Source organism: Onychostruthus taczanowskii, unplaced genomic scaffold (assembly GCF_017590055.1).
Source record: "Onychostruthus taczanowskii isolate IOZ18803 unplaced genomic scaffold, ASM1759005v1 scaffold87, whole genome shotgun sequence".
Lineage (NCBI taxonomy): Eukaryota > Metazoa > Chordata > Aves > Passeriformes > Passeridae > Onychostruthus > Onychostruthus taczanowskii.
The window spans coordinates 1,028,484-1,047,075 of NW_024506662.1; the positions used below are offsets into that span (position 1 = coordinate 1,028,484).

Genomic DNA, 18,592 nt, shown 5'->3' on the forward strand with positions numbered 1-18,592 from the left:
GCCTTGGATTACTCCACAGGCAAGGGGCTGCTGAGCTGAGGAGCTGCCTGAGGCTCTGTGTTTCTGCTTTGTTAGGGAAACAGGTTTTTAATGTGTGGAGTTTTTTGTAAGCTAACATGATTATGTTAATGATGTACGTGATTCATGTTGGTAATTTATTACATCATGCAAATGACTCTATGAAGCCCCAGCCTTGAGCTTTGCTATGAGGGAAGACTGCAGAGAGCAAGGACTGACTGGAAAAGCTGCTCAGAGAGCTTTTATATATTTCTAAAATATGTAAATTCAGAAAACTCTTACAGGTGGAGCGCACAAGGCTATTTCTGCACAAAGTTTGATTAGAAAAGTGCAGCTAGCATGGGAAACTTCCAAAAAGATATTAGAGGTATTTTCCAGAAAGAAACAGCAAAGGAGAAAATCTGCAAGCATCTGTTTGATAAAACATAATCCAGCTGGGGTAATTAGATCCCAGTAGGATGACTTCTGGTTTTATGTCTCCAACCAAAGGTTGATTTACAGTAAGATGTCATCGCTTCGAGAAGGAAAATGGAATATTTAATAAAGATCAGGGTAACAAAAGCAAGTTAATTTTGAATTTAGGAGTGTACCAAAATGTAAATTAATTCTAAAGTTTCTCGCCTCTGTATTCTGCTAAGGTGAAAAGATTTTTACCTTTTGTTTGTTCGGGGTTTTTCAGTTGGTTTGACTTTGTTTTTTTAAGTGGCTGACTGTTTTATTTGATGCTCTGTAATCAGACATTGTCTTTCCAAAATTGCTTCTCACTGTGAGGGTTGCTTGTGTTGCACTGTTGTTATAAAGAAGGAAGATAATGTGGCCAGTGTTTATTAATGAGCAGCTGATGGACACCATTTTACTACTAAAAAAAAAACAGGAAAATTATAGAGCTTTGCAGAGCCTGTAAAAGATGTGTCTTTTTACAGGCTGATGTTTGAAGTGATGAGAAATAGCAGAACTCCAGTCCATGTTGCTCAGGCTGCTTTTTAAGATGCAGTGGGACATCTCAAAGTGAGACTTCATGCTTCTGGAAAAGAAATCCTTGAGGCAGTAATATGAGTAAAGCAAGTGTGTGTATGGAACTGAAATTCATGTTCAATTGTTACAGAAAAACTATTGCTTTTAGTAGAAATCCAGGAGTGACTTGTTTCCTGTGTTTTTTGTTTTGGAGCTCCTTTTAACTCATGAATTCATGTTTGCTCTGAATGTTAGGTTCTTTTGACTATAGTTTTGAAGTCAACACGTTGAAATTGTATAGAAATAATTTATTTCAATAGTTGAAAATGGGAAAAGCTGTCTGCTGTTGGGAGGCAGCTGTGTGAGGGATGTTTAGCAGGGCTGGGCGTTCCTGTGGTTTTGAAGGCTGCCTGAGCGTCTCGGTCTGTGGGACACAGCCAGCTTTCATATCCCCACATGGTGCTGGGTCAGTGCTCACACTACGAGTCTGAAAATAAAACCTGAGGTTTTGCAAGAAGCATGTTTCCCCTGCACTGCTACTGTTGATGCACAAGCTCAGATTCCATTTCGTTGCTGCTGGGAGCAGAGGAGTTGTCTGAGCTGGTGGTGGAGCAGTGCAGGCAGATGTGCTGCAGGCTTGTGTTCTAGGTCAGGGAAGAGTGTGGGCTGTTTCCAGAATTTCTTCTGCTAATCTAACTTTAAAAAGCTGGGTATAAGGGGAATTCATCAGCAATCAAAAGAAGTGCCCAGATTGGCCCCCCAGCTGCAAATTTCTAGTAAAAAACCCAAACAAACAAACAAACAAAAACCACAACCCTGATGCATCAGGCTGCTGCATTTCCAACTCTGATACTAATTTTTTTCATTTCACATTATTTTTCATTTCACTTTTTTTTGGTGAATACACTAGGAAATGAAGTTGTTGCATTTTCAGCTGTGGTTTGATGATACAGTAAATCTGTTCCAGGTCTCTTAATGCTGCAGAAAGGCTGCCACAGCCATGTGCTAAACAGTACTGGTCTGGCATAAAATCATTGCACTGGTTCAATTTCTAAAACCTTGTCATATTAGGTGTTACATATCTGCACCTGACAAATTTTTTTATGGATTAAAATTTGTCCTCTGTAGTACAGCCAGCTCAAAGCCAATGAAAACTTTGTGTATGGGCTTCTGTCACCTTCAGTAGAAACAGTCATGAGCCCATCAGAATCACAGTAAACTTTATGCCACTGATGTATCCACATATTCACAAATCCTTTTCTGGAGTGTGTTTTATGGCTGTGGGAAAACTTTGGATTTTAATGTGGGGAAGGCCCAGGAAGCTTGAGGCACTCCCTTCAGAAGATGCTTAGAATTACCCAGTTCATGCTAATAACATGAATTGTGCTTTTATAAACTGAACAAGTTAGGGTTCAGCAGAAAGAAATGCATGAAACTGAAAAAAATATATTCGAGGCAGAGGAAATACATGAAGAACTGTGCAACAATCTGAATTCTAGTTTTGTGACTTTTGGATGCATTGGCAGCCCTAAAAAAAACACTTTTAGACCTATTTTTATATACAGAGTATTATTACAGTAGATCCCAGGAACTAAATGATGTAATAAGTAGCTCAGAGAGCATATCTTTCTAGAAATGTACAGGAGATAGAGATGGCTGAATAAAAATTGTTTTGTTTGCCAAAGGAAATACCTTGGGAGGTTTGAAAACACTTTTGTTTAGAAGTGGCCTTGACAACACTTGTCTCTCCCACTCCTCCCTCATCTTTAATGTCATGGCATGCTTTTATAGCAAAGCCTGTTTATATGTAAATAATTCCTTGATGGAGAAATTGCCTTAGTCAATATGCAGCAGCCTTCCTAGGGCTCACAGGTTTTACAGGGCCAGTAAAATCTCTTACTGTGGTATGCTGCAGATAGGTTCATTTGAGTGGCATATTTGTAATATTTCAGTCCTTGAAAGTCATCACCCAGCAGCTAAGACCTGCAGAGCTGCTCCCTCACTAGTGGGTTGGGGGAAAGAACCAGAAGAATCCAGTGAAAAAACTCCTGGGTTGAGATAAGCCCAGTTTAATAGGGAAATCAAAAGCTGTGCACACAAGCAAATCAAAACAAGTAATTCATTCATGGGTTCCCGTGGGCAGGCAGGCGTTCAGCCATCTCCAGGAAAGCCAGGCCCCATCGCACATGATGGCCACTTGGAAAGGCAAACATCATCACTCCCATTGTTCCCTCCATCCTCCTTCTTCCTGCAGCTTTATAGGTCTGGAATATCCCTTTGGCCAGCTGGGGTCAGCTGTCCTGGTTGTGTCCCCTCCCAAGTCCTTGTGCACCCCCCACCTTTCTCTCTGGTGGGGTGAGGAGCACAAAAGGCCTTAGCTCTATGTACACCCTTCTCTCTGGTGGGGTGAGGAACACAAAAGGCCTTAGCTCTATGTAAGAACTGCCCAGCAATAACTAAAGCATCCCTGTGTTGTCAGCAGGGTTTCCAGAACAAATCCAAAGCATATTCTAACTACTAAGAAGAAAATTAACTCTATCACAGCCAAGACCAGCAAAGAAACGTTGGCATTTCCCCCCAGTCATTCAATATGGAGAAGTATCTCACCAGAAAAATGGCTCCTTGATTAGAGTAGGTTCAACTAAGCCTATTGCTGCAGTTCTGATAGCATCAGGAATATGGTTTTCTTGAAATGAAAGAGATAATGACCTATCCAAGGACTACAGTGTGGGTCAGATTCAGATTTTTAGTTATCTGAGCTGAAATAAGATAAGTGGTGTCTGAGACACCTCTGCTGGAATTATTTCAAGTGATGGCTTCTGTGTAAGAGCTGATGCTCTTTCTATAGGGTTTCCTATTGCCCAGTTTGGTTTTTTTATTGTGATGTTTTAATAAAATATTAGTTGTTTGTCCTTAAATTTTGATTGAGGTAGAACAAAGCTTACATGAAGCTGATGTTCACATAGTTTGCATAATCCACCTTTGTTTCCTCCTCAATTTTGCTCTATTGGGAGAGAAGTGAACATATTGATGAAAACTGAAAATCATATTTATGTGAAAGGTGTTGACAAAAAGGCAGATCCAGTAAAAGTTTTCAGTGATACCATAAAGTTAGTAGACCACATTAGATGCAGCAACTGACAGTCCATTGTGTGACAGGATTGGCTTCACCCCCACAGCAGGGACAATTACAGAGAGCAATATGTGGTCCTATTGTTTTTATTTGAAGAGATCACGCTTTCTACTTCACAAAAGCCAATATTGCAAAACTTGAACATGAGGCTTCAACAGAGCAGACTCAATATTAGCAAAATATATTTGGGGATGCCATCCTACTACATCTCCAGGCATTTTGTTGTTGATCCTGCAGCCTGTTCCATTGTAGAAGGATGTGGGGTCCCCCTCTGGGTGCTGTATTTCCTTTCAGCACTAGGCTCTGAGCACAGACTGTAAAATATACTGCCAGTCTCTATCACATATGGGTACTTTCCCTTCCTGACTAGTACAACAACAGGTTTGTCATTGTTTTCATTTTTTTTTTTAAAGGCAAAGAGTTGCCTTATTCTAATTTCTGATGACAAAGCTTGATCAATTTATGCTGTTTCTCATAATAATTATTAGCCTAGACTCAGGATTAAGACAGTGTGGATTTCACTGTGACATGTAGAATCTAGGTTGTGGTGAAGAATAGTGCTTAACAACTTTTTTTTGTTGTTCCTCTTTTTAAATTTTTTTTATTTATTTATTTGCTAGTCTCCTTTTGTATCTAATAATTAGGAACAACATAGGAAAATGTAATTTTTTTGGCATGAAATACAAAAGAATGGACCTTCCAGCCCTTTATGAAGTGAATTATTACGCAATAGAAAAACATTGATATTGCACTATAACTTGAACTAATCCATTGTTAAAGTGCATTTGGAAATTAGAGATAATACTGAGAAAAAGTATTCTTCACTTCCTGAGAATTAAAGTAAAACAATCAGGAAAATCATAGAATTACAGAATGGTTTGGGTTCAAAGAGACCTCAAAAATCATCTTGTTCCAAGCTCCCTGCTGTGGGCAAGGACACCTTACATTATCCCACGTTGCGCCAAGCCGTGTCCAGTCTGGCCTTAAACACTTCCAGGGATGGGGCACCCACAGCTTCTCTGGGCAACCTGTGCCAGGGCCTCACCACCCTCATATTTAAGTTTATTTTCTCTCCCCTGCTCTTATTTATCCACGCAGCTACATGTGGTGACGAAAGTTGTTTTGTGAGAAAGAAGCATTAGTATTTAATGAGCTAGGTTTGCTACTTGTATGTCCTTGGAGTTCCTGTGTTAAAATCCTTATACTGATAAATTTATGCTTTGCAGTGTCTGCAGCTACAGGCAAGTGCTCTCTGAAACTCTTTGATCTTACAGGTGCTCTTAGAGTAAAACTCGTATCCTCATTGTCTTTCCCCTAACATCCTCCATCATCACACATTTTTCCTTCTAGGTCTCAGACAAGGCTTTTCTGTACATGGAAATCCACTGCAGGTGTCCTTCACTGTCCTGAGTGATGGCATAGCCATTATCCTCAGGGCTTGAGGAGAAAAGACTACAATTTTTGCCAGATCACATACAGATTTTCTCTGAGTCACATTATGGGATTGGCCACTTTTTATTCCATACCATAATGCTAGACTTATGGCCATACTGGTTCTAATATGGTAAAATATATTATTGCCAATGTTAATTATAGGTGAAGTGGTAGCCAAAATCCTGAAGTGTATTAAAGTTGGTTTAGCTTAATCTGTGTATTTTAATTTTCTGCTTTTTTGTTCATAAAGAATTTGTAGGTTGCCTGGACTGATCCCAGCAGCTGAAGAGACCAAATCAGTCATAGCTTATGCTTTTATATTGCTGGTGTATTTAAGGTGGCTGTTTAAGAACCCCACTGAAGAGGAAGTGTTACCTGTTAGGATTTGACAAAGTGAAACACCAACTTAACATTTGTCATATTTCTTAGACACTAGGTTTGAAGAAATATTTTGAGGGTGAGAAATGAGAAGGCTTTGTGCTACACTTGTAGTACTACCAGCCAAATCATCCCAAATGTATTCCATGTACAGCTAAAGCCACAGTATTTTGATTTATCATTAGTCAATCTGCCACTGTTTTTATCTGGAGAACTTACTGTCACAACATCTGTAAAATAAAATAATTTCTTAAGGAGAAGAAAACCCAAAACCTTTACCAGTGCTCTTTGTCCTGTGGTCACGGCTCGCTCAAGCGAGCTGAAGCCAGAGTTGCTGTCACAGTGCTCCATGTGCCAGGCAAGGCAAGGGCTGACATTGCTTGTGGTGTATGGACTGAGAAAGGTCAGGGTCCACTGCTCAATAACATGTAATGTTCAAGCTATTTCCCTGGTTTATTATTAGAACAGCTCAAGACTTGGCTGAAAAGTCACATGTATTGGGCTCCCTGTGTTCTGTTTGTTTCTGCTTGCACTTAGAATTGCTATTTTTGCCCAGCTCTACCCAGCTGTCCTGGGCATTGTGTGCCCCCTCAACTGAGCTAAGGATGAAATCTTGGCTGTCTTGTCTGGACACTCTAGAGAGAGTCTCCTACTTTTTTTCTGTCACCAACTATACCATGAGGGCTTGTGTTGCAGGGGCAGCCTCCCTCCTTGCTGGGTATTTTTGAGAAAATAAGCAGTGTTGTTTATTGGAAAAAGATTCATGGGATGGAGAAATCTATAGCCTTTGGAAGTTACGCATTAAAAATTAATTAGCAAATGAGAAATGAGCAAATGAGCTGTTCTCTCAATGGAAGAGGTTAACAGGAGTATTAGGGGGAGTGGTGTCAGGAGCAGTTTTGCTCCATATATTTAACAGTGTTTCCAGCAGAGCAGTATAGAGGATTGTAATTTACTGATGACTCAGAATGACTGACATTATATATAAACTTCAGAGACTTCAGATAAAAATGGCAGAATCCACAATGGAATCATGTAAATGACTAACCCATGCACGGACTCTTAATTAGTTGTAACTCCTTGGGAGAAATTATCTGAAAGTGATTTTGGATGACTTCTTGAAAACAGTTCTGTCTGGAAAAGCAAATCAAATGCTCAACTCTTAAGATGTTGCTGGGGCTGGTATGTTTCTTAGGGGGCTCTGTAATGAGGATGCTGCTCTCAGATGGAACAGTGAGTTACCAAAAAGTATAAGATATAGCAGAAGTAGAGTTTTGTCCAATATTTTATATATTATTAACATTGTTGTATTCAATATGTTTATGAAAGGTGAGCATAAAACACATCTTCTTTTGTCATAAAGATAAGGCAATATAATGTTCTATGTTTTGGATTCAGAGAGCTGTCAATTGTGCAGTGATTAAGTATTTCCTAAAGGCTCCTACAGCAGCACACTGGGAAGAAAGAAAGGAGACCAGAGGGAGAGTGGCTTCACAAGGGAGGTCAGAATGCTGCCTGGTGGCTGCAGCAAATACAGCAAGGATGAGGAGGGTCTGTAGCCCCTTTTATGATTTCCTCTAGCCAGTGTGATGCACATTTCTTGTTTGAGCCACAGAGAAGCAAGAGCACATCATGCAATAAACTTCCCCAGTAGCTTTACGTGCTTACATACAATGTCCTTTGCTCAAAAGGACATCTGCAGAGGAAAATGGGATGGAAGACTTGCTCTTCAAAATCCTGTCTTGGTCAGGTCAGAGGAGGCTTGCAGTCATTTGCCATTTTGGCAATTGCTGTTCTGATGCAATTCTAAAATCACAGAGATTTTAGCTTACAACCCCCCAAAACTGTGCCTTTTGCCTGTTTGTTCATAATTTTCTTGATAGTTATGCAGAAAGTTTGCTGAGGAGCGTGTGAAGGGCCACGCTGGGTCAGCCCAAATGCAAAGTGTCTTAGTGCCCTGCCTTTGCTTTGGCCAAAAGCTGATGCTCAGTGGGGAATGAAGGGATGGGGTAACATGTAATGGCAGTTGTCAGAACACTTCCCTAGTCCTGGTTTTTCATCACTTAAGGACTTTTTGATCCACAGCTTTTCTCTCCATGCTTTAAATTGCTCATTGGCTTTTTTTCTTAGGTGAATTCATATTATTGATTTTCAGCTCCCATAAGCTTTTCTCATTTCTGTGGCATTCACTGTTTTATGTGAAGAAGAATCCCCTTTTATTCATTTTTAATTTGCAACGCACTGGTTTCATCTGATATCCCCTTTTTTTTTTTTTGCTCACCTTGAGGTTTGAGTTGAAGGAACCTCAGTTGTTGTAACTACAAGGTGGCTGTAACTACATTACTGTTGTAACATAATGTCACTGTGTACACCATTACAATAACAGTTTTGTTGTATAAGCTCTTGTTGTAGAGCTTTGCTGATGTGTAAAGGGGAAAATGCTTTAGATGAAGAGATTTTGTTTGTTGTTAATTTTCATTTTAACTTCAGCTGTTTGTTTTTTTAATATAGAATTTGTCTTGATAAACTGTTAAGTTTAATGCAGTGTTACTTAGTGCTATATTGCAAATGATTTAGCATTGTAATTCAACTCTACAGTGTGATTATTATTTAGATATATTTCCGTTTTCACAGCTAGGTAATTCTTGACTATAATAATAATTTTTGAATATTACTTGATTCTTGAACTGATGTTTAATAATGTCAACTTTTAGGGAAATAAACACTGTGTCTCCATCTACTGGATACACAAAGGGACCCATGCATTTTGCCCATATGTAATCTCCTCTTTGCTAGCTAATGTGGGAAGAATTTAGAAAACATGAGTGGGAGGTCTGTCAGATGTGGGCAGTGGATAAATGAGTCCCAGTGAGCTGGGTTTGAGGGGAGGAAGGACAGAAAGGGATAGAGAGATTTGTACACTTTCCAAGGTACAGTGTGCAAAAGGTCAGAGAAAATGTGGCAATGCCTATAGGAACAACAATCAAATCCCTTAACTAGTTGAAGAAACATTTAAAGGACTGTGGAAACAGATGGTGCATGAGTTAAAACTGTACAGGAGCAACTTACCTTCTGCAGTAATTTCAGCAAGACAGTTATTTCCGTGGTTGTTACTCTCTCATTCAATCACAACATGCAATTACTATAGCAAACCTTCTGTCATATTGCACACGTTTTCACACTTGTCAGAGGAAAAGTCATAAGATTAAACAATATGGTTTAAAGTACTGTTTAGTTATGAATTTCATAACTGTGGTTAAATGCAAGACAGAAGCTTTCTGTTGGAGTAGGCCTTAAAAGCAGACGAACCAGGGGAACAGACTCTGGAAGAATAACAAGTAGTGTTGGCCATACAAATCCCAAGAGCACAAATGGAAATTTAAGCACGTTAATTCCTTCAAATCAGTCTGGAAAAAGCAATTAGTGCCCCATTGTGGAGTCACTACATGTGAAGAACACTCATTGAAATCAATGGGTGCTTGGAGAAAAGACAGCCAAAAGATCTGGGGCTTTAGTACTCTACCAACATTTCCCCCTTTGCTTTTATACAGTCTTTACCATGGCACATGGTATGGAACCTTGCAGTTGATTCTTAATTCTCTTCAAGGTATTTGGAAACAAGGAACTGTAAAGCCATCTAACCATGCTAAACCTTTATTATCCTCAGGTAAAAGTTCTTAATTTCCTTCATTTTCCTCCCTGTTTTGGGATTTTTTTGGTATTGGCTGGTTTTTTGTTGGTTTTTCCCCTTTTCTGTATGCTTTTCTGTATTTGTTCTCCAGAGCTAGTATTTTTTGACATACACATAGCTGAAGATATATATATATATAATCTGCTTTTGTCTCTCATGCTAAATCATTTGCATGAATGATAAATATTAGTAAAGCAAGTGGTTATTCCTTATAACATTTCTTGAATAATAATGTGTCTCTGGTTTAGACCTTTTCATGTCTGTCTTTCCTTAAAAAAAAGGAAAGCAACAGCACAGAGATTTCAATATGCTTTTTTTTTTTTTCTCTTTAATGAAAAAGGCATCTGGGGGTAACTCAACCAGAAAATAAAGGGAAATCAAAGTGATAGCTATATTTTTGGGTTTCATTTTGATTGCACTGCGCAGTTTTCTTCATTTGGGAAATATGTATTTATAAAGAGAGAAAAATCTTTACGCCTGTTACTCACTTCTGCTGTTTTTGCCATTTTAAAAATATACATACCAGTTATTTCCATACAGAATATTTGAAAGCAGGAAGAATTTGACAAGTTATTATGTTACTTGAATTCAATAAAAAAACCTGTCTAGATCATTATATTAAACAGGAGGACATAGAAAATTAAAGTCACAGTTCCATTTAAAATTGTTAATCTTGTATTTTTTGCAGAAATGCCTCTTGAGAGGAGGAGTATATGTCTGTAAGAGAATGAAAGCTGAAGGAATTTAGAGAAAATAGACATATTTTTTTCAGATTGTGGGGTTTTTTCTTTTTACTTTTCCCATATGTGTGACGGCCTTTTTTGCATTGACATTGAAGTTTTATTGCGACAAATCTCGACACATTTACTGATGCCAGGGAAAGTGTTATGCAGATTCATTCAACTTGGTAAGAAACACTGTTGGGGTTACTCAGAATGAGGAAATGTGCCAGAACCTGCAAACCTAGATTGGCCTCTCTTCAGGACTCCTCATTTTCTGGGTGTCCTGTTGAAGACATTGCCACTGATTTTTCCAGAACCTTCTTTCAGGCAATGAGTGTGTTGTTTTCTGCTCTCTGAACCAAACCCAGTGTGCCAGAAATGAGGTATCCAGAGTTGCTGACCTCTTTTTGGTAACACTGGCGCAGTTTAACTTGTTTATTTGTGTCATTCAACAGCAGTTTGAAAGAGCAAAACCAGTGGTTATAGGATTTGAATTGCAGTTGAAGCTGAGGGTTTCTTGCTGCCTGCAATGGCTCTGAATCAAGCCGCAGATGGTGGCGAGATTCCTGTAGCTGCTGCTTTCCTTGCACAGGCATTCCAGCAATGCTGAGAGCAAGGCAAAGCCTCAGGAAAAATTGTAAAGTGGATCTGAGAGCAGATGTGCCCCAGCTGCAAGGGAAGTGATAATGGAAGCAGTGAATGTGGAGCAGGGCGGATGGCGGCAATCCGTGATCGGGGAGGAGTGTGCAGAAGGATGGAAAGGAAAAAACAATACTGTAGGGGTGACAGCAGATAATAAATAGGAAGGGTAAAAACTGCACTGGGGAAACTCACAATGGCCACAGAAATACCTGTAGGGATTGTGCCTGGGGACAGGAGAATGTAAGCTAAAAATATGAATAACCTCCTTCGTCTTTGTAAAGAGTCTCAAGTTGTCTTTACTGTGATTTATGTCACCAGACCTCCTCCACAGATTGCAGTCGCATAATCCACAACTGCTGTTATTTATTCTGGATAAAGAAGGCAGTTTTGACTGTGATCTCCCTTGACATTTTCCAAGGTCTGTGCCTGTCTCATACCTTTCATCATCGTGTATTTCTTCAAGGCATCTCTCTTACCTCTCTCCAAAGAAACACGCGTTGCAGTCGCTCACCCTGGACCAGAATGACACAGACGGTACAGGTTAGGGGAGATCAATTGCATAGCCCTGCTCCTCTTCACCTGGGAGGATCTTTGATGTGTTGATTGGAATCCAATTGTGGCATTAACTCACTGTATTGCAGTGGTTGGGGTGGTAGGAATGGTATAAAATAGCATCTCACTCAACAAGGTATTCTCCCTTTTTCATTTTATAATCTGTGTCAATGGCATTTGAAACTGTTAGACCTGCATTAAAATTACATATTACTTTATACCAATGGAAGCTGTGAGTATTGCAAATAGTAAAAAACTAAAATTACACTGAGGTTCAGAAGCCGGTATGTCTAAAACCTTCAAAATTAAAGACATTTAGAGGAAAGCCTCAATATCCATCTCCCCTTAATTTATCTCATTATTCTTGTTTGTCAGAGTATGATCTCACTACTATGTTAATATATTTTAATAGCTTTTTCTTGCAAGGTTGGCTCAGATGTGACTCAAACCACAGTAAAGGTGCAGTGGTATTTCCTTGAGTATGTTGGTTTAGATGAAGCAGTAAGAACAGGCTAACCTAGTCTTAAGGATGAAGTAGTTGTTACTGTTGTCAGTAAATACTTTTGTTGCTGAGTATCTCCTTTCTAAAGCTTTTATATAAATATATAGTCTTGTGGTTTCTTATTCCTTTTTCTATTCATTTGAAAATATTGTAAATGTAAAGGTACTATTGATCTGTAGACGTGGCACAAATTGATTTGAATGAGGGACCTAGACACTAAAATTGTGCTCACTACGAAGTTGCTAGCAAGTAATGACGTGGATGCTGGAAATGCTGATGCTGCATTAGGTGTGTCCTCTCCTACCAACCCGTGTGGGCTTGGGCCAGGCTTGCAATGCCAGTGTCTGCTGAGCACCATGTATGGCTCAGCACTGGCATTTCCTGGGATGGAAATCTCCCTGGGCTACCTGGAGCTTGTGTCTGGCACATCTGATTCTCACAGCTCTGCTCCTGGACATGAAACCAATGCACAAAACTGAGGGTTCTGTGTAATTCTTAATTGGCTCTTTGGAGAAACAGAGGGGATTTGCTGGCCTTGGAAGTCCCTGCTTGTCTCATGAAGCTGGAGAAATCTGGCTCAACATTTTTCATTAAAAGTAATTTTAAATTGAATCAATGGAATAATATTCCTGTGGTGAGGACTCAGAAGAGAGAGTTCCTGAATCTTTCTGGTGAGTGCATATGATTTCCTGTTCCTTCCCTGAGGGAAGGATCTGTTTCACCTAAATTTAGCTTGGGTATCTAGCTTCGCTCTGTAGTCAACAGTTCCCCATGAGAGCCATTCATTTGACCTAAAACAGGTCAAATTACCCTCTTTATTAACTGTAGAGAAAACCTCAGGCCAGAAGTCCAGCCTGGAAATGGGCAGGCAGAGATGAAACTGAATCCCAGCTTTCCTCTTAGCAATACACACATAACATGAGGTCTGTGGATACTACAGGATCTTGCGAGTAGAAATATGTCAGTGGGGAAGACATGCCTAAAGCCTGCTGTGCAGGTGCCCTGTCAGGCTGAAGGAATGGAATCCCTTAATACAATAGATGTTTTTTAAGTTAATATGATTAAATAGTATTACTAGACTTCAGAAAATAGTCCATAACCTTCATTAAAAAAAAAAAAAAAGTGATAAGGGCTGTATCTGCATTGTTATTGTGAAGGAATTTGCATCTTCAAGCTCTTCTTCTCAAAGTAATTGGACACTGAGAGTTTGGAGACTCTAGAGGCAAACCTAGAAACTGCTCAGTGCTCAGTAGCACCGTGAGGCTGCTGTAATATGGGGCACCTAGTTGAATGTTCCTTTCTGTTCTTGGAAAAGGAAGAATGATTTTTAATTTCTTGCTCTTCAGCATGAAGGAAACTCATAACTGTTCTCTGCTGGGGCTGAAAGCACATCACAGATGTGGTTCAAAATCAGTTTGTCATTCATTTCAAGCCTGCTTTGGCACAGGATGGTATAGAAAGAAAAAATTAAATAAATCTGTTCTAAATTTGCATTTGATATTTTATTCTTTCCTTATCATCTGCATTTTTGCTGCTTTAATTGGTATTTCAACTGCAATGGCTTCTAAACATCCTAGGCAAATGCTGTCTTATAAGCTGAATTATTTCTGTCTTTTTTTTTTTTTTTTTTTTTTTTTTTTTTTACTGTACAAAAGCTGGACTAAAAACTAGCTGAGTTGCTGGGATTTACAGGGTGGTGGTCTGTGGCACAAGGTCCAGCTGGAGCTAGTCCCCAGTCATGTACCCCAAGGGCTGCCTGTGCAGCCAGTACTATTAAAGATCTTCATTAGTGACTCAGATTTTGGGGAACAAAGCACCCTGGGGAGTGCTCAGACAGCAGAGAGCTGGGAGGGCCCGTGTTTAAACACAAAAATTGACTGACTTACTCTCTGGTTGGTCAAGCAGCAGAAGAGGTTGCCCACAGACATCGTGGGGTCTCCATCTTTGGAGATCTTCCAGCCTTTGCTGGTCCTGGGTGACAGCTTTAGGTGGCCCTGCTTTGAGCAGTCGGGTTTCGTGTCTCACTGTTTCTAAATATAAATGCATGATGATTTTTAAAATATGTGCCAAACTGTTAATTTGTAGTTCCCCCACAAGTTTTGTACTTTAACTGCAAATATCCAAATAGTTTAGGGGATAAACCAGGCAAATCTCACCCCACAACCAAGTTTGTATGTGGAGAAATCAGATTCTTTGACTAAATTTCAGTCCAGGCTTTTATCCCACCAGTTAATTGAGCTATTACTTTTAATTACTGAAAAATTCTAAATTTGAAAAATTAAAAAAAAAATCAGTGAGATTCCTCAAGTAGTGAACCATCTTAACTCAATTCCATATTACAGTGCTCTACTGTCTCGTGTAGGTCATTATAGCATCTGGTTGCAATGTCTTCAAAAGTCTATCTTAAATTCATGTGAAGTTAGAATACACAGATGCTAAAAAGAATTTGTAACTCTTGGTAGTCATTCCTCCATATTTTTTATCACACTCATTGTTGAATGAATGTCATTTGGTTGAAGTTTTTAATTACTTCAGTAAAAAAAATAATTGTCATTCATTGTGTGAACTGAGACACATAATTTAACAATAAGAATATTGTCACACAGCAAACAGGTCATCAAAGGATGATCCTCCCTGCAGCCACCTGATCTGTTTAGTTTGGTCAGAAGATTTTAAAGATACTCTTTTTGCCATTTTAACCTCTTAAGTGGCCTCTCTCAGTAACTGCTCTCTTGTGTAAACAAACAAACTTAAAGAAGACCTCAACCTTTGTGGTAAATACTTACCTAAAGTAGTGGGAGCAGCATGGAGGGGAAACTTGTGGAGGTCCTCTGGGATCCTGACAGATATTTGTTTTCTGGGTTGTGTTGAATTTCTCTATGCACTTGTTGCAAGTTGTTTTAACTGAATAGTAGTACTTCAATCAGTTGTCAGTAGATTTGTGACAGGTTCACCACACACTCTTTTGCCACACAGCTGCTGGATTTTTATCTTAAATTTGATTATTCCTGTGTATAATTTTCTAAACTTGTTGTTCTTTGGAAGAGTCTTAAACCACAATACAGGAAGGATATTTCATGTTGGGTCTGAATCCAAGCTTCAGCTGTAGTTGCTTGACCAGCACTTTGGTATCTGTCAGCAGCCTTTAAGAACCTGATATGTCAACTTTTAGGCTTTGAAATAGCTGAATGTTTATGTTTCCACCAAAAAAATTCTCTCCAATGTTTTTGGCACTTGGGTGCCCAGTGTTTGACTCTGGTGAAGAGAACCTTCCAGTGTGTGAATGAGGGAGCTTGTCCAAATGCCTGAAGGCTTGCATGTGACACGTTGTGTTCAAGACATTGGTTATTATTGAGCTGATAATTGCTTTTTTATTTTTTAAAGACATAACAAACATAGTATTGTCTGTAATGAAAACTGAGCTTAAATATTATCATATTCAATTATTCTTTTTTTTTTTCTTCACTTTCAGGATAGGGAGTTATTTTGGAATTCTCTGTTTATGAATAGAGAATTTTCTTTGAATGGTAGTTGCTTCCAAAATCTGTTGTTTGCTAAATTATGGTTCAGAATTACAACTAAAAGAGAAATAATTTCAGGAAAGAGGCTGAAAAATAGCATAAGACTTTAATTTATTTTTCTTCCATATGGTAGTAGAAGGATTTTTAAAAGGCAAAAGGACAGTATTATAGTTAGTGGTTTATAAAATCATTTGGTTTATAAGTTTGACCTAGTAACAGCAGCAAAACGTGACTTGAGTATTTGATGTTACTCATCTTAAATATGTGTATAGGTACCTATGTGAGCTAGGTGAATAGTCCACATAGGTGAATAGTATGTACCTATGTCAATAGTTTGGGCAGCAAAAGGTGTACAATAGCCCCTGAAGTTTATTGTTTTATTGTGTTTTTTGAAGTTCAGTGTTTCATAGAGCATGTTATTTTGGAAAGCATCTAAGGTGCACAAGCTTTTTAGGAGCTTAGGCTGATGAACAGTAATGCAAGGCTCATGAAGGAATGTCTGTCAAACAGGAGAATTAATCCTCTTCATAAGATGATACAGTGAAATCAGAGAAGAGTTTGTCTTTGATGTTATTTTTGTCTGCTGTGTTACGTGCTGGAAGAAAAGTGCTTACCTTGCATATGGCTTGGTCGTGGCAGAAATGACACTGGGAGACCAGTTCAGAAGGCTGAGCACTTAATTTGGAGAAAGTCCTTGCTCTGTGTAAGAGGCATCTGGTCATGTAGACTTAGTAATTGTATTCATCTAATGTATAGCCATTAATACATTGCAGCTCAGTGTGAACTAGAATCCCTTGATGTAGATAAGCCCTTAAGTATTTAAATACCCAGGTGCTCCTTACTGAAATGTCTTAGAGTCCAACTTGGCCTCCTCATGGTGACTGCTGTAAATGTTCCTCATAAAGCTGCATTACATTTCATCCTAATTAGCGCTGCTGCTGTAGCCTTGGTAAAGACACATTGGATTAAAAAGAACCAGAGGCTGAGAGCCCACATTTCTCTCCTACAGGAATTAAATCAATTTCAGTCTTACAGTATTCACAGACCTATTTAATTTGGCCTCTTTCTCTAGATGATTGCGAAAGCACAGTAGTAGTAGGAAGCTTCTGCCTTTATTACTTATGTTTAGCTTCAGAGTTGTGTCTGTTTTGAGTGCTATCAGGGTAGCATTTCTTATTAGTCCCCAAATAAAGCAAATACGCTATTTTGGTAGCAAATGAATTAAAAGTTCATAATTTAATAGTGGTTACCATCAACAAATTAAGATGATAAATGTTTTTATTGTGAAAATAGGAATGAATGTTACCTACTGTGAAATGGATTTTTTTAATTGAAATCAGATACATAATTAAGCTGTTATTAATTAGGCACAGAAAAGGTTAGAAACCTTAACATCTTCTTGTCCATAAGCCAAATGTTGTAGTATGTTGATATCCATGCTGTGAATTCCCCATTACTGCTCTGCCAGTAATTTCAGCCTGGCATCTAGACTAAATTGTCTCCCTAGGAGCCAAGAGGAAACACGGCTGATATGTGATCTCAGGCATGGGTCTTTCTTGAATGAATAAAAGCACTGTCACATTTTACGAAATTACATCTGCTGGTTATGTGCTGTGATCATCTCTGAATGAGGGAGAGGGCAGAGCTCATCTGAGTTATGGCACAGACCCATATTCCAAAGGAACTTGATGGGATTTTATACAGTCTTGTAACTCCATTCCAGATCTGTTTCAGCTGCATGACAGAAACTGAAAGCAAGGTAATGATTGTGCCTACACAGTAATTTTTAAAGTGTTCAGAAACACACAGAACACACAAATTGCCAGCCAGAGATTGCTGAGCAGCCTCAGAACACGTTCTGTGAATGGAGATGAACAAGTTTGACAAGTGGCTGCCATGCAGAGCTGAAAATGCAGTTCTCCTCTTCTCTCTCTAAGCAAAGATGAGAAGGAGGCTTGTTCCCCTGGAGCCCTGAGGTGCTTGGGTCTGGCACCCCAATACACAGCTGTGGTGCCAGATGTTGGCACTGTGTGCTGAGCCTGTCCCACAGTGCAGCAGCCAGTCTTGTAGACCCCTTCAAGGTCCCTGTCATGGCTTTAAATAGGTTCATTTAAGGGCTGGGCTTGGTCTTAGAGGTCTTTTAGAACCTTAAAGATCTGTGATCTTGTTCAGAGCCGTGTCAGCCCGATGCCCTTTGCTTTGCAGCAGTGAGGAACCTGCAGTGACCTGGGGGGAGCTGCTGCTCTTTGCTGCCAGAGGGCTGCAGAGCCACTCCAGCCCAAGGTCCCCCGGGTGGGTGGCTTTGTCACACATGTGGGGGTCTGAAGTTAGTAGTGGAGCTGTGTCCCAAAGGCACCATGTGGGGTGCTGCCCAAGGAGCCACAGGATTGATGGAGTTCTGGAGATGCTGCAGGACTCTTTTTCCCTTACCTGGTTGTGGGGCCAGTAAGAGAAGGAACCACGAATAATCTGTTACTCCTTTTCTGAGGCAAATGAGTGTCTAAGGCCCATGCTGTTATTCAAATTCTGCAAAGAATAGGAAACAAAACACTTGTTTGGAGCAATTATCTCTTAACATGTGGAAACTGCAACAGTGGTGAATTTTAAGATATTTTTCTAAACTGAACAAAATTGTCCTTTATGCTTCCCTCTGATTGTTGAAGTATCTGTTGCCACTTCAGCCTGAGCTCTGTAACCGTGTGGTGGTTGTTTTTTCTTTTTTCTACTCTATTCTTCATTTCTTTAAAGAGCTGATTCTTGTGATTTATTGGGTACAAACTACAAAGCTAAGTACTTTTCAGGATGTAAGTGGTAGTGGCTATGAGAAGGAATGAGACTATAATTCTCCTCCACTTTATTTTAGTTAAGTATTTTCAGAGGGGAGGGGAGGATGTATTCTTTCCATTAGACCTTTCTTAATCACCATTCCCTAATTAATTCCCTGGTTAAATATAAAGCAAGCATTAGCTTTGAATAATGTTTTCCTGTGTGATTAAGTAAAGAAGAATTTCTTTCTTTTGTATGATGACTCATTGCTGGGGGATC

At 39.3% G+C, this 18,592-nt stretch overlaps 1 protein-coding gene across 3 annotated transcripts in view; it reads left to right on the top strand.

Annotated features, from left to right (window-relative positions):
- The window catches only part of MACROD2 (mono-ADP ribosylhydrolase 2), an 852,083-nt gene that overhangs the window by 550,587 nt on the left and 282,904 nt on the right, over positions 1–18,592 (top strand). The gene's annotated exons all lie outside the window — the stretch shown is intronic.